Source organism: Puma concolor, chromosome D4 (assembly GCF_028749965.1).
Source record: "Puma concolor isolate L17-30 chromosome D4, mPumCon1.1.hap2, whole genome shotgun sequence".
Taxonomy (NCBI): Eukaryota; Metazoa; Chordata; class Mammalia; order Carnivora; family Felidae; genus Puma; species Puma concolor.
This window is the reverse complement of record NC_141679.1, coordinates 74,926,240-74,941,560: the sequence shown is the minus strand read 5'-3', so window position 1 is coordinate 74,941,560 and position 15,321 is coordinate 74,926,240.

The window sequence follows — 15,321 nt, the reverse complement described above, 5'->3', positions numbered from 1 at the left end:
TGGCTGCACGCGGGCTTGGTGGAGCAAGGTGTCTGGTTTCAGCAAACTTTAGGAAAAGTCCCAAGCCGAAGCAAGGGGGGGGGGGGGGGGGGGGAGCCAAGCAAGAAAGAAAAAGAAGCGGCGTGCTGTGCTCTGCTTCCTGCAGGGGGCAGAGCACCCACGGCTGCTAGGAGGGCGGCCTAGCCCGGTGCTGGGGAACCCGCAGACAGCTGGCCGGCGCGTGGAACCACTCCCCACCCCTGCACCCCCAAGTTGACCCGGAGTTCTTAACCGCCACGTGGACGAGCCCCAGGGGTGCAGGAACACCCCCCAAAACGGCACAGATGATGCATGTGGGAGCATTCTTCCGCGTGAGAGGGGCCACCGGTTTCCCTCAGGTTTTCGGAAGACCATAGCCCTGGAAGGTTGAGAACTCCCAGTTCACTCACAGCTCATGGTTTTTTGAGCTGCCCACTTTGTGCTAGGAGGATCCTGTCCTCATTTCTATTTTTCGATATGTTGTTCATCATGGATTTTTTTTGGCATTAGTTTTGACATTTTTAAAGTATTGCCTTCATATATTATGTACCTTGATTAGTTAGGGGTTTTCTGGCAGCCCCTTGATTCTAAAACTCCACTTCTGAGACTTGTTTGGGGTCCTGCCAGCATGTGGCCCCGGAACCTGCCTCACCCTAGCCAGGTGCAGCACTGTGCTGGGTGTCACCATTTATGGGAGGCCCTGCTATCAACGTTTACAGGTGAGAAGCTGAGACTCCGAAAGACGAAGTAGCTTTCCTGAGGTCACCAAGCTGGTAGGTGGTGGAGGTGGGATTGGAACCGAGGTCGTCCGATTCCTGTCTTCTGCAGCTGAACGTAATGATCCCGACCTTAGCCTTTAAGGGGTTCGGAGCAGACCCCTGTCAGCCTCCCCGACTTCATGGTGTGCCCCAGAGCTCCAATCTTTCTGATGCCTGGACCCAGGCTCCGGACAAGCAGGGCTACTTCAAGGCCTTGTCTGTGCTGTTTCCTCCCAGTTTCCCTCCCCGCCCCCCCCCCCCCCTTTGCTGCCTGTTCACGGCCTCTCTGTCTTTCCAGGACAGCTTAAGCTCTGCCCCACACCCAAGTCATAGCACACATCACATGGTGTTGTCATTGTCAGATCCATCTCTGTGTCCCCACACCCAGCATGGAGCCTGCGACACAATAGAGGCTCAAACCATTAATAATTTAAATGAGTTTCTTTAACTCCTACCGTGTACAAACCCCTGTACGAAACTGAGGGAAGAGGGTCTGCCGCCACGGGAGGGAAGACAAAGAACGTTGCACATGGTCCTGCTTTCTGGGCACACGTGCATTTGTAATGTGGACGGAAGACATGCCCAGCAGCTTGGGGCAGGTAAGAGGGCCTGCATGGGAGCCATCAGACACTGCCATGCAATCACGTGAAGATAACACAAGGTGGGGGGGGGTGTTAAATGCTATCGATTAATTGAGTTGTCAAGCAGAACTAAGGGGTGGGGGAAACCAGAGAATACTCCCAGGAGGAGGTGGCCTTTGGCTCATAGAGCCATGGGGGAAGACAATTCAAGTGGAAGAGTCGCCAAAAGGCCAGGAGGGTAGGAGTGGATTTCAGGCAGGTTTTAAAGGAAGAGTTGAGGGAGGCTGGTAGAGAAGCTATGTAACTAACTCCCCCCAACCCCCTGCACTGTGTGACTCAGTGGCCACAAAGCCATTTCCAGGCAAGGGAATGCATTTCCTCAAAGGTCAGGCAGTGGGTCAATGGCTGAGCACCAAGGTCTTTCCAAATCTCACTCCCAAATGTGAGTATGCAATGTTGAGCCCCAGGGAACCATGCTCCACTGAGGGCTGCTGGAAAGACCCATGGGAGACCTCTCAGAGCCCGTAAAGATCGACGGTATCTTCTTCCAGAACCTCACTCTCTCCATCTGTAAAGTGGGCACATCAATCATAGTAATCTGCATGGATCCTTGAGCTTGTGAATCTGAGACTATTGTTTAACAATAATTCAATTCACTAGATAATTACTGAGGGTTAACTGTTTTGCTAGGTTGGGAGGGAAGGGAGAGTCGTAGTCTTCCAGGAACTCATGGTCAGCTGGAAAGAGAAGTCATGGACACTGATAAGAATTCTTGGGGAGAGACCTTGCTTCCTGCCTCTGCCGCCTCTTCGCATCTAGTCTTTCTGCCAAGTAGTTTCCTGGCACCACACCAGTGACTGGGCGTAAACAGCTCTGATGGAAGTTGGGTCCAGAAGACACCGGGCCACTGCCTGTTCTGTGAACAGAAAAGGGCACTCACCAGCCAGCCAAAAAGGGGCCATCTCTGTGGGGCAGAAGGCAGCGAGACTAGAAATGGGGCGGGCAGTGACCGCCAGGCCCATGTAACATTTCAGGCACAAGGGAGAAGAATAGAGATTCCTGGCCTGGTGGGGCTCAGAGACCACATGGAATTTACTTCCCACCCAAGCAGATCAGCCATGGACCCATTGCTCTCCAAGGCACATCTGCCTTGAGAAAAAATGTTCATCTAAATAGTTTTGCTGGTGGACACAGAGTAGGTGCTCAATAAGTATTTGTGAAGGAATCACTAGTAAAGTCTTAGCCTGCTGAACAGAGGTCTGCACACGGCCCAGGTACCAATCCCTGTCCATCTATCCACCAAGCTTTTTCTGAGAACCCATTGGGCGCCAACCTGTGCTTCCTGCCCTCCGCACGTCTGGTAGAGGATACCAGAAGGAGAGACCGGCAGAAAATGCAGGTCAGGAAGGCCTGCCTGAAGTCATGCTTGCTCCCCCGGTCTGCGGAACTGGGAGGAGCACTCAGATCCCTATTCCCCCGATGCCCTGCTCTGCTGGGCACACCAGGACAGGTCTCTCTTTCACACAGCAGGCAGCATAGGATGTGTGCACACGGTACGTCCCTAATAATAGAATCATTTAATACAGTCATTCATTCCCAGGTCACTCGGCCAATCAGGAGATGCTGCTGGACATCGAGCCCTGAGCGGGACGCTGGTCACAGGCAAACAGAAGCCGTGGTCCTCTCTATGCGCACATCTCATTGCCATGCTGGCCTTCGGACACCAGCGTGAAGCACAGTAGGAGTAGCCCGGCACGTAGGAGATAGTCCAAAGGTGCCAAGTGAAGAAAGATGGAATGAATGAAGGAAGGAATGCATGAATGAGAGTAAAGTTTGCCTGATTCCACCTAATGGATGAGCTTTCCTGCTACCTGCTCCTCTCCTGTATCGTGGCCCTCATCCATCAACAAACATGTGTAGGGCACGTGACAGGCCTGATGCGAGGCTGATCCTGCTCTGCCCCACTCATGCCTGTGTTCCCAGCAGCGAGGATAAAGCATTTCACTAAAGGGAATTTCACTGCACATCAGGCTGGAGAGAGAGACGGCTTCCCGCTGTATCCCCTCCCACTGCCCCCTCCCGGCAATACCAGCCCGGGGCCTCTCCCCTGGTGAGGTGGCCGGAGCCAATGCTGGCTGTTAGCGTGACCCGCCTGCCTCCCAGGGCTTGGGCTCTGCCTGTGAGGCCATGTCACTGTGGCCTGGTGACTGCCAAGGCCCCAGAAACAATCATTTCAGCAAGAGGAGGGAAGGCTGAGGCCAGGGAACCCCCTGGGCCACTATCCAGGAGGGCACATCCTCTGGGCATGTGATCCTCTCATCTGGGCAGCCCAGACCATCTCTCAGGCCTTCTCCTCCAACCCCGGCCTGGCTTTATTTCCTTAGGCCTAGACCAGTGGTAGAGGCCAGTGAGATATCCGAAGTCCACTTTACGGTGCTGAGACTAACCCACATGTGGGGGGCCAAAAGAAATTCAGGCCTAGAAGAGACCGTAGAGCTGCCCAGCCTAAATTCCTCATTTTACAGATGGGGAAACTGAGGCTCAGAGACATTGATGACACAGCATCAATGGGGAAGCTGGGGTAAGAAGTCAGGCCTCCCACGTCGATGCCTAACTGCAGAGTCTGACCTATCTCCTCCTTCGATCCATTCAGTCAGCCTTGGAAGAATTAAGCCCATTTTCCAGATGTGAGAGCTATGGCAAGTTAGGATCTCTGGACTCACCCTGAAGATGCGTCTGGAACCAGTGGCTTTACCAAACAGGCTACTAGTAGTGGATTTGAGTCACCCTTACAGCCGAGAGTGGAGACAGCAGCTGAGGAGCTCAGAGAGCTCCGGGCCTTCACTCCTGGGACCCCCTCCCTCTGGGATGTCCTTCTTCACTGGCCCCCCTCGTATCCTCACAGCTGTACCGCAGCCTGCCCCCCATCCTGCCTGGCATTTAGCACGCCAGGTCCCATCAGGGCATATATCTACCTTACATGCCTACTCAACTGGACCTCCTCAAGGTCATAGCTATATCTTATCTTTGTAGAATCCCCAGGGGCCTCCCAAGTACCAGCCCACCGTAGGCTCTCAGTAAGTGTGGGATGAATGAGGAGGGAAGGAGGGAAGAAGGGAGGGTATACAGGCAGAGCCGAGGGCTAGCTGACCGTCATCCCGGGATGTCCCCGTGACATGGCAGACCACTGCTGTTTCATCTTTGCTGGCAGAATTCCGTCTTCCTCCACCGTCTTCCAAGTAGTCTCATCCTTCAGTGGAGACTGTGTCCTGCAAGCCTCCAGGACTGGATCCTGCTTAGACTGAGCTCACCGTGGCGGTCTCCTTCCCCTAGCCAGTGAGTGGTTTGGGTGTGGACGTAAGATACAGACCAGCCTCGGAGACGGGAGAGGAATTATATATGCTTGGGCCCTCTGAGAAAGTTTTCCTCACTTTTATAAGCGGACACACACCAATGATACACCCCATTTTTCTTTCTGAACATTGTTGAATGATGATGTGCTGTTGGAGAGGCTGCAATCATCTTGTCACAATGAAGTGACGATGAGGTCCGTGGCCCACAGACTGAGGATGGCAGAGAGAAAAGGAACGAGGGCCTTTAAGACATTATTGAGATGTAGGGGCGCCTGGGTGGCTCAGTTGGTTGAGCGTCCAACTTCAGCCTCGGTCATGATCTTGTTGTTCCCAGAGTTCGAGCCCCACATTGGGCTCTGTGCTGACAACTCAGAGCCTGGAGCCTGTTTCAGATTCCGTATGTCTCCCTCTCTCTCTGCCCCTCCCCACTCATGCTCTGTGTGTCTGTCTCTCTCTCAAAAATAAATAAAACATTTTTAAAAATTAAAAAAAAAAGACATTATTGAGATGCTAAATCAGGCACTTGGGGACCGCCCTTTCTCAAATCAATAGTGCTTCTCATTGTCAAGGCCACTTTCAGGTGCTCTTCCTGTTACTAGCAGCTGAAAACGTCCCTGCTGATGTAGCAGAGGAATAGGAATTTCGGTCTGTACCAGATAAACCAGGGGGTGGCAATGACAACAACAGTCACAACCCCCTCCTCCCAGGCACAACTTCATTTGTCAGTTTCCACTCAGCATCTCTAGTTTGGAGATGAAGAACCAGAAAGGACTTGCCCAAGCTCACCCAGCAGTAAGGACAGAACCAGGGCTAGAACTCTGGTCCCAAATGCTTCTTTCAATACACCAAGCCCCGTGTGTGGGGCAGAGTCAGGGGGAAGTTTCTTCACAGCTCAGGGAGGGGCCAGTCAGAGACACCCCCACCCAAGCCAAGTAAATTTCAGCAGGTTGAAAATTTGTCCAGTCCAACACCTGGTCCCACGATGTCCCCAGGTGGTACACCTGTTGTCAGACACAATGGCGAGATAGCCGTGCTGGGAGTCATCATTTCCCCACAATCAGCTAAAACTTGCACTCCAAGCCTAGCTGCCTCAGTACCCCACGCCCAGACCATGTGATATGCTACACTCCTGCTCGTGTGTGGTTCCCGGGAAAGCTAGCCAATGCAATGACTTTGGATGCTTTTCCTTGTCACAAAGTGAGGACAGGGGAGCAGCACACACACCACTCTGCCTCCCCCATCCGAAAAAACTTTTACAAAGAGCTCTTTACATGTATCTCCACGGATTACCATGCAAAGCCCCTTTTACAATGGTTATTGAGAACAGCAACTCTGAAATCGTCTAAAGCCTGGCTCTGTGGCTGAAATCTCTCTGAAAGTAACAGCCCCAACCCCAAGGCATCCTTTCTCCAGACCCAGCCGTCTTACTTCCTCTCACCACTGCTCATCTGGTACCTATTTCTTATCTTCCGGCATTGTCTCCTCCAAAGGCATTGCAGTTTTTCAGTTACCTAACTGCTGCCAGTGACCACAGCAAAGCTCAAAGGTTCAGGTGGCATCTGATGAACAGAGAGTGGAGCAGACTCATCATCTCCCCTCATGTATATTCTATGCTCCTGTTAATACAACCTGGGTGCCTATTCGGTTTTTTGGCACTTACATCATAATGTTCACACTAAGTTTATGACCATCAAGAACCCCTAAGACTTTCTCATGTGCCTCCTCTGAGGCCATAAAGTTGTTTTTTTTTTCTTCTACTGAGTGGAGCCCTAGTTAAATATGCTCCACTTTTTCAGCTTCTCTGAATTGTTACTTGTTAGACATGCTTCTCTTGTCTTTAAGGACCCGTAACTGCAGGACATTGATCACTAGTCATACTGATAGCCACAGTGATTAATGATGTTGCTCCGTACCCATGGAACTGAGGCATTTCAGGGTAGTTCATACCAAACTGTCAGCATTGTTTATGGTTAACAATGAGTCTAAAGATGGTACCTGCTCTTGGTGAAACCCGCGGAAGCCTCCGCTATCGGGGCTGGTTTCCCAGCAAGACTATGCCTATGTGACTCACCAGGCATAAGACACCCCAACCGAGTCTCCATTTTGAGTCCCCTGGTTTTGAGGCGTTCTGTGGTTGGTCTCTGATCTGACAGAGGAAGTGAAGCCTGGTACGGCCCTGGAAAGGGATGACAGTTGGAGTTCATACCTGTCCTCTCCAGATCCCTTGCTTTGGCTGAGAAGAACATTCTTACCTGAGCGAGGCTGCTAAAGAGCACCTGCCATGAAGCACAGACGCGTGAGCACTGTCCTTTTGAGTCCTGTGAATCTTCTTTAGCATCAAAACTTCTTTTGATCAAACCCTGTCTAGCCGCTGCCATTCGTGCGGGACCCTACTGCAGGCAGAGGCGTCTGCTCCGGGACATGGGACACCGTGGTCACTGCTCCAGTAGGTCATCAGAGATGGGTAGTTACCACTCTTGTCTTCTGGACATGGGCAATTTATTCACTGAGGGGTACTTTTCCATCTGTTCTGTACTTTCTCAACCAGATCCTTGTTTGGGGTCTCGCCTATCTCGATATCTGGGAATGGTTGTGATTTGATATGAACCCCAAGCCTGCCCGGCCCCTGAAGCTGGCTGCCCGGTGTGGCCATGTCGATACCCTGGGACTCATGTCACAGCTCCACCTTATGTGAGCACGGTGGGACTTCATGGATTCTCTTTTCCCTTCGGTGAACTCATCTGTGAACTTGGGGGGGTTGGCATGTGCCTGCTGGGTAACTCCCTTTCTCCCAACCTCATCAGTCCTTGTGACGTGAGCCACCTGGTTACATCCAGCTGGTCTTGGCTTGATGTTCCCCCCAAGTTCACGGGGTCTCCTGCAGGTGCCCTGGGCTGCAAGGGCATACTCCTTCTCTCTTGTTGCCCTTGTGAACACGTCGGCAGTGGCTACCAGCAAATCCCAGGTCAGATCCCTAGCCGCGTGGTTTGGGGTATGCCATTTAACCTCTTTGTGCCCACTTTTCTCCACCTTTTGAATTGTGGTAACACTAGCACCTCATCCTTTAAGTTGGTACAGTTCTATTGCCTACCTTGTGCCCCTGATCTGAGAACTGAATGAATGAGCGTGTACAGAGCACAGAGACCAGTGTCTGGAACATGGCAAAAGTGCAATAAATATAAGTTGTTCGTATTACTGTTCTTTTACATGTATTTATACGTATGTATTACTGTTATTCTTTTATATTCTCAGGTTAGCTGCCAATGGTTTTATAATAAAACAGCGCTCTTGACGTGACGAGGATGCGGAATGTTGGCCTCGGGCTTTTCTTTCCCCAGGGCAAAAATCTCTCCGAGAATCTTGTTTGCTTTTGACTCTCTCGTGTCCCTGGGACTCCTGCCTTATTCCGGGAAGCCCCGTAGGGGCTTGGATCCATGTCCCCGGCCACAGGGGATCGGGACAAAGAGCATCTCGTGATAAAGCTGGTCGGGTCTCTCAAGTTGGGAAAGTGAAGCCCAGGAAATCAGGCAGCCCCCATCCCCAGTGAACACGCAGCAAGCCGGGACCAAAATCTCTCCTCCTGGCGGCGTGCTGGAGTGGCCCGTACCTGCTCCTGCTGGCTCATGAGAACAGATGGTTAAGTTTTCAGGAACTTTGCTGCCATTAAGCCATTATTAAAAATTAAATGGAATAAACTTATAATTGGATAAGTTATATGAAAAGCAAAAGCGGGGCCCCTGGGTGGCTCAGTCAGTTGAGTGTCCGACTTCGGCTCAGGTCATGATCTCGCAGTTGGTGAGTTCGAGCCCCGCGTCGGGCTTGCTGCCCTCAGCACATGACTGGCTTCAGATCTTCTGTCCCACTCTCTCTCTGTCCTTACCCCACTTGCACACTCTCTTCTCAAAAATAAATTTTTTAATGTTTTATTTATTTTGAGACAGAGACAGACAGATTGTGAGTGGGGGAGGGGCAGAGAGAGAGGGAGACACAGAATCTGAAGCGGGCTCCAGGCTCCGAGCTGTCAGCACAGAGCCCGATGCAGGGCTCGAACTCACGGACCACGAGATCGTGACCTGAGCCGAAGTCGGGCGCTTAACCGACTGAACCACCCAGGCGCCCCGAAACATTAAAAAAATTTTAAAGCAAAAGTAATTAACGCTCAAAACTCACCTCTTTCTAGTTACCTTATTACACTTTACTGTTATCTGTACTCTTGACGTTATTTATTTCTATTGTGAGTGGATGGTGGAGAGGCCGGCTGTACAATGGTGTGCTCATCAGCATCTCTCCTCAACATTCAGTTACACCATGTAAGTAGCTTGAGATTGGCCATGGTGGGATTGGCCAATGCTGTAAATCAGAGCTCTTTCGGTTTAGAAATCCTGTTACGAAACGTTTATGGCCTCACCACTGCTGTCTCTTACGTGGTTTGGTAGTCAGGACCCTGCGGAAGTATGAAGTACCCTCCTCCTACAGATCTGCAGTCTTGTCCCAGAGCAGAGCCCCCGAGCTTGCTCAATCTCAGGGCATCATTTGGTGCCATGGCCTTCTCTGCCTTCTGGAAACTTCCTTCTTCTGCAACATCACTCATTCCAGCTACACTCAGCTCCTTGCTCTGGCGCTTTGCATACTGAGTTCCTCATTTGCAGGATGTCCTTTCTCTTCTTTTCTAGATTCTTATTCTGCAAAATTCAGAAGGCTCTGGGAACTCTTTCTTGAAGGCACTCGCGCCCCAGTGCAGGCTGGGTACAAGGATGCACTGATAAGTATTTAACAACCAGGTCTCCAGAAAGGATGGGGGAAAATCCTGATTTTTAGCATCTGCCCATCACCAGGGTGTAAATATTCCCATCATGGCCAGTTTCAACCTACCAGCATGCAGTCCTGAGCGAGGAGCTGGGAAAAGATGTGCAAGCTGATGTGAGTCAATTCCTGCACACGGCTGGCCGGGTGAGATGCCTGCCTTTCCTGTCACACGACAGCTTGCACACATCCCCATAACACAGTGCCAGGCCAAGCCATATCAGAGCCCGAGGCAAAAGGAAGAACTCCGTCATATTGATCCTGTCTTCGTTTGTCCGTGCTTTTCTGGCATTAATTTTTCAGTTTTAAACAGTACTGCAGTAGGGGCACGTGGGTAGCTCAGTCGGTTAAGCATCTGACCCTTGATTTCTGCTCAGGTCATGATCCCGCAGTTCGTGTTTTCAAGCCCCATGTCAGGCTCTGCGCTGGCAGTGTGGAGCCTGCTTGAGGTTCTCTCCTCCTCCCTGCCCCTCCCCCGCTCGTGCGTGTGCGCACACATGCACGCACGCGCACACACACACACTCTCTCTCTCTCAAAATAAATAAACTTAAGAAGATCTTAAATAAATAAATAAATAGTATTGCAATCAATTACTACTTATTTTGGTTGCTGTGTTCTTTGACACTGCATTAAATTTCGTTCCTGAAATTCTGTTCACCTCACCCTGGTCTCGGCCCTGGCATAGAAACACCTATCCCACCGTTGATATAGATGTCTCCTCTACCAGACTATGAGGCTTGGAGACAGGAATTCGTTTCCGTGTTCCTGAAACTCGGCACACGGTAAGTGCTCAATAACTATCGCCCAGCAAGCGAGTGGATGAACCGATGGATACATCAGTCTCTCGATTCTTTTTTTTTTTTTTTCAACGTTTTATTTTTATTTTGGGGACAGAGAGAGACAGAACATGAATGGGGGAGGGGCAGAGAGAGAGGGAGACACAGAATCGGAAACAGGCTCCAGGCTCTGAGCCATCAGCCCAGAGCCTGACGCGGGGCTCGAACTCCCGGACCGCGAGATCGTGACCTGGCTGAAGTCGGACGCTTAAACGACTGTGCCACCCAGGCGCCCCAGTCTCTCGGTTCTTTTGCCCACAAAGTAAGACAAGCGGATGGAGGACACCTTCTGCTCTTTAATTAGGGCGGGTTTTGAGCTTTACATTTCAGCTCTCCCAGCTCAGTAAAAACTAACCCTGCCCTTGACCTGGTGAGCCAGTCTCTGGGCTGGGCATTTTCACCAGGACCAACCTGCAGGTGCCTCCCGCCTGGGGCAGCGAGGGAAGGAAGTTGAATCTGGAAAGTGGAGACTGTGCTGGGACCAAGGATGGAAAGTCACCGAGCGGCAGCTGTCTTAGATCCCGGGAAGGCTTTTCTATTGGTTTGTGTGAGCTACCCTGAGAAGTAGCAACGTTCTTGTCTCTGGACACGTCCCAGAAGACTGTCGTTTGGCTGGATCAACAGAAAGGAGATCCAAGCAGTAAATACTTCGGAGTAACTTCCAGCTCTACAGTTTGAGGGGTCATCTGCCATCTGAGGACACCAGGGCTTGTTCCCATATCCAGGCCCTTCCTTAGCCTGAGGACCACCAACAAGGGTCTTCTAGACGTACCCCATCAGTGGCTACTAAGGCATCTCACTGGACTCCAGCTGGGGTGGAGCTGGGGTGGAAATGTGGGCTCTGTTTCTGTGAGATTGGCCATGGCCTTCCATTTTTGAAGCACTTTATACGTGCTAGGCCCACTGCAAAGGGCTTCACATGCATTAACGCACTGATTACCTACAATCCCCTCTCCCAGAGCTAGGCGTTAGTCTCCCCATTTTACAGATGCAAAACAGAGAGGTTGGCAACTTGCCCGAGGTGACACAATTGGTAAGTGATGGAACTGAAATTTTCACCTTGAGCCATCTGATTCTAAGAGGCCAGGATCTTAACCACATCTAGGCAAAGAAAGGGAATTTCTAAGATAGGCCCCTTTTGAGTACTGGTGCGAGGGAAAGTAAAAAAGGGGGTGAGGGGAATGGGCAGATGTAGCCATTTTTGTCCTTCTTCTGACCTGGCCTTGTTATGCTCAGACATGTTCGCTGATCTTCCAGCCCACCCATCACAGAAGCTCCCATGGCTTTCCACTCACCATCATGTCCTCCTTTCCACCTGTCTCCAAAGAGGAGCTGTGTGTTCCCAAATGGGGAATCTCTCACTCCAGGACTCATAAATCCACATCTCCAGGGGGCAGGAGTCGGGGAAACGGAACAAGCAGTGAGTGTCTCTCATCGGGCTCTATACACACATCATCCATCCGTCTCACTGTGTGTCAAGGGGACAGGTGTTCTCCTAGCTTCACCTTTAAAGGCCTGCACTGTCCAATATGGTGGCCACCAGACGCATGAAGCTATTTAAATTGAAATTCCTTAAAATAAAAGATTTGTGTTAAATTTCTCAGTCCCACGAGCCATATTTCAAGTGTTCGCGGCCACGTGCAGCTGGGGGCTACTGCTGTATGGGACGGCGCAGCTATAGAACATTTCCATCCTCAGAGGAAGTTCTGTTGGACAGACTGTATCGAGGAAAATGGGGACTCTGAGAATGACTCACTGAAGCCACACAGCGAGTTGTAAACGGCAGGGATGGGACCCATATTTCTTGCTTCCCAAGCCTCTAGTCCCAGAGCCTGGAATATATTTGCCACCGCCTGGCTCCAGAACAAGGAGGATTGTTTGCCTGGGATGGTAGGTCGGCTTGGGAAACCAAATAAGAGATCAGAAGACTGTGGGTGAATACCAAAGTGGAGAAAAGGAGCCAGCTGTTCTTGAGGGCTATTTTTATCCTGCCCAGATATCCTGGGGAGCTGCCCCCTCCCCTTAAGCTATTTTTATCTCAAGAGCTGGAATCAGAATGCTGTCTTCCTTGGATGGATGGGGCGATCCACTGACACATAATTCTAGCATCAGGACCTCCCTCTTGCCTGACAATTTCCAAGCGGGGTCACATCCGTTCTCTAATGCCATTCTCCTACTAATTTGGGAGGCCAGCACGGTAAATGGGGAGTGCAAGCCCCACATTATAGATGGGGGTGACTGAGGCTTCTTGGGTGGACACAGTGAGCTGTTTCAGCAGCCCGTGCATGGTACAGTTGGGATCTAAGCTCGGGCAGAGTCGGGTCCCTCCTTTCTGAGAGGGTGGTGGGTTTTACACAAGGGCTACCTGCTGAGTGCTGGAAAAACAGCCCAAATTTGTTGTTGAACCGCACACAACACCCCTTTCTGGATGCGTGGGCAAGTTGCTCAGCATCTTTGAGCTACTCTTCCCTGGTCCATGGTATAGGGAGTCCCAGCCTTTTTCCTGCCTCCTCCACGGTCTTGCTGGGAATCTGGCCAGTGAGAAAGCTTTTGTTAAATTGGAAAACACCCAATGCCCAGAAGAGATGTTTTGTTATCATCATCATCACCAGCAGCAGCAGCAGCAGCAGTGAAATCTTTAATTGTGTGCAGTCCTCCATCCTGTCCCCCTCTTTGGGCCTCAGTTTCCCTGTCTTGAAACCTGAGCAGTTTGGCCCGGAGGATATCCACGGGGCCTTCCTTCCAGCTCCGGCTTGCCATTTCTATGACCCATTCATTCAGTCAACAAGTGTTTATTGAGTTCGAGCAGCCTGACACGGTGGGGAAATGAAGGACTGGCTTCTCCAGAAGGCTCTCTGCCCAGGCCGTTTCAGCCACATACGCAAATTTCCTTGTGTTTTCAAAAGGCAAATTATGGGAAACATGTTATTCACCCTAACACACGCGCCCCATCTCTCAGGGAAAAAAAAATCCCTCCAACCCCACCAAGAACTAAGCTAACAGAGGACAGAAACCCACCCTTGTTCCTCTGGGCAACTTTCCAGAAGCTCACGTCCCTGTTGAAAAAGGGGAAACTGTATGCGGCCGCGTCTCTCTGGGACGGCTGTAGGCCTTGTAAACAACCTGTGTTTGCCCCAACTCCCTCCATCCTGACAGCATAGCCATGGCCAAGGAAAAAAACAGCCCCGTTCTGTGCCTGGCCATCCCCAGAGTGAGGAAAATTGTCCATAAATATTTTTATCTTCATGGTCACCAAGGGAGCTGAGAGGAAAGCTTTGATTCTCCAAGCCCCTGGACCACTCCCTTCCTCTAGGGACCCCGTGGTCAAAACTGACCTGGGTGTCCCATCTCCCACCCCCAAATTACAGGCTGCTGCCCATGCCGCCTGCCCCCAGGAGGTGGTGGGATTAGAAGCGGGACCACATTGTACACCATGGCCAGCCCCGGGGGCTGTTGGGATTGCCTCTTCCAGCCAGCTGGTTTCCTACCAGGAGCTGGGTGGTCAAGGCAAAGAAAGGCATGGGGTGGGGGCGGGGGTGGGGAGAGGGTCCCAGGGCTGGGGCAAAAAAGAGGCCCAAGGTTGACATCTGGATCTTGAGTCACCTTGCTCATCACAGGGCTCTTGTGGAAGAGGCCCTGGGAACATTATTGACCTGGAAAGTAGTTGACGGCAAAGCAGATCCTTGGAGATCGAAGAATTTTCACGACTCAGAGAAAGAATGGCGAATGGTAGATTTTCAAACTCTAAAATGTGATACCGCTGACAAAGACGTTCAGGATCAGGAAGCCCAACCAAGAACTCCTAAAATCATCCCACCTGTGTCTCACCAGAAGCCTCCTGTATCCTCCTTCCTCGCCGGAAACCCCACGCCTATCCGAAGAAGACTGTTACCTTCTGGAACTTTCTAGAAGAGAACACTGCATCACTGTACTGAGGGAGTACATCAGATTCCCTAAGGGCCTAAGGGTCATCCGAGTGCAAGGTTCTATGATTCTGTGGTTCTAGATCACTTGAGCCATAAAATTTTGTGCCCAAAGTGCCAGGCTTCAGACGCCTTTTGATGCCAAGCTCTGAGGCTCTAAAATCCTGGAATCCTACCTGGCACTGACTTTTGGCTTCTATGATTCTATGCTTCTGAAGCTAAGATTTCTGCGATCCTTCAATTCTGTGACCTACTTCAGGACAGACAAGGACCTCACGCAAGGAGGCATTCATGCCCAGCAGTGGTTACATGTGGAGGAGGCCCTGTGAGGCCAGCTGACCTCTCCTCTGTCTGTCAAGGGCAGCATTCCATGGCTGGAGCCTCCTGGAGCCCAACTTGCCTTCTGACCTTTCCCTGACCATACGCTCACTTGGCCGCACTTACTCCCACCCAGCCCCGCGCCCAGCCCCTCTCGGTCCTTGTCACCAGGTGCAGGCCAATGCAAGAGGATGCCACAATAGCGGGTGCCAGTGCCCTCCCGTCAGCACCCACTTCCATGGGTTAAGAGACAGTACACATGCTTGCTTGAGAGGTATATCCCCAGGGACTCAGAATCGGAGCAACCGGAGAAGAGGGCTTGTCCCTAGACCCAGTTCTAGCTGTTTCATCCTGAATTACCCAACTAGCACCAGAATGGCAGTGCCTGGGTGACTGCAAGTTCCCATCAGACTCAAAATATGTTTTACCATGGCCTTCCTTTGTTGGAAATCACAACGTTTAGAGATGCTCCCTTAGATGACGGTCTCTGGAAAGAGCGTGCTAGCTGGAGGGAAAGGGGTCCCCTTCATTCGTCTTTCATTGTCCAACATGCACAGAGGCTAAATCTCAGTCCGCAACTGAGAGCATAAGAAAGAGGACCTTCCTTTATTTTCTTTGAATACGCTAAAATCCAACTTCACCATGCTGGCAGGAAATACAGTGTTTGTCATTACTGAGGCTCCCACATACGTCCCCCCATCCATGGTTCTGGTCATGCAAGAATAACATT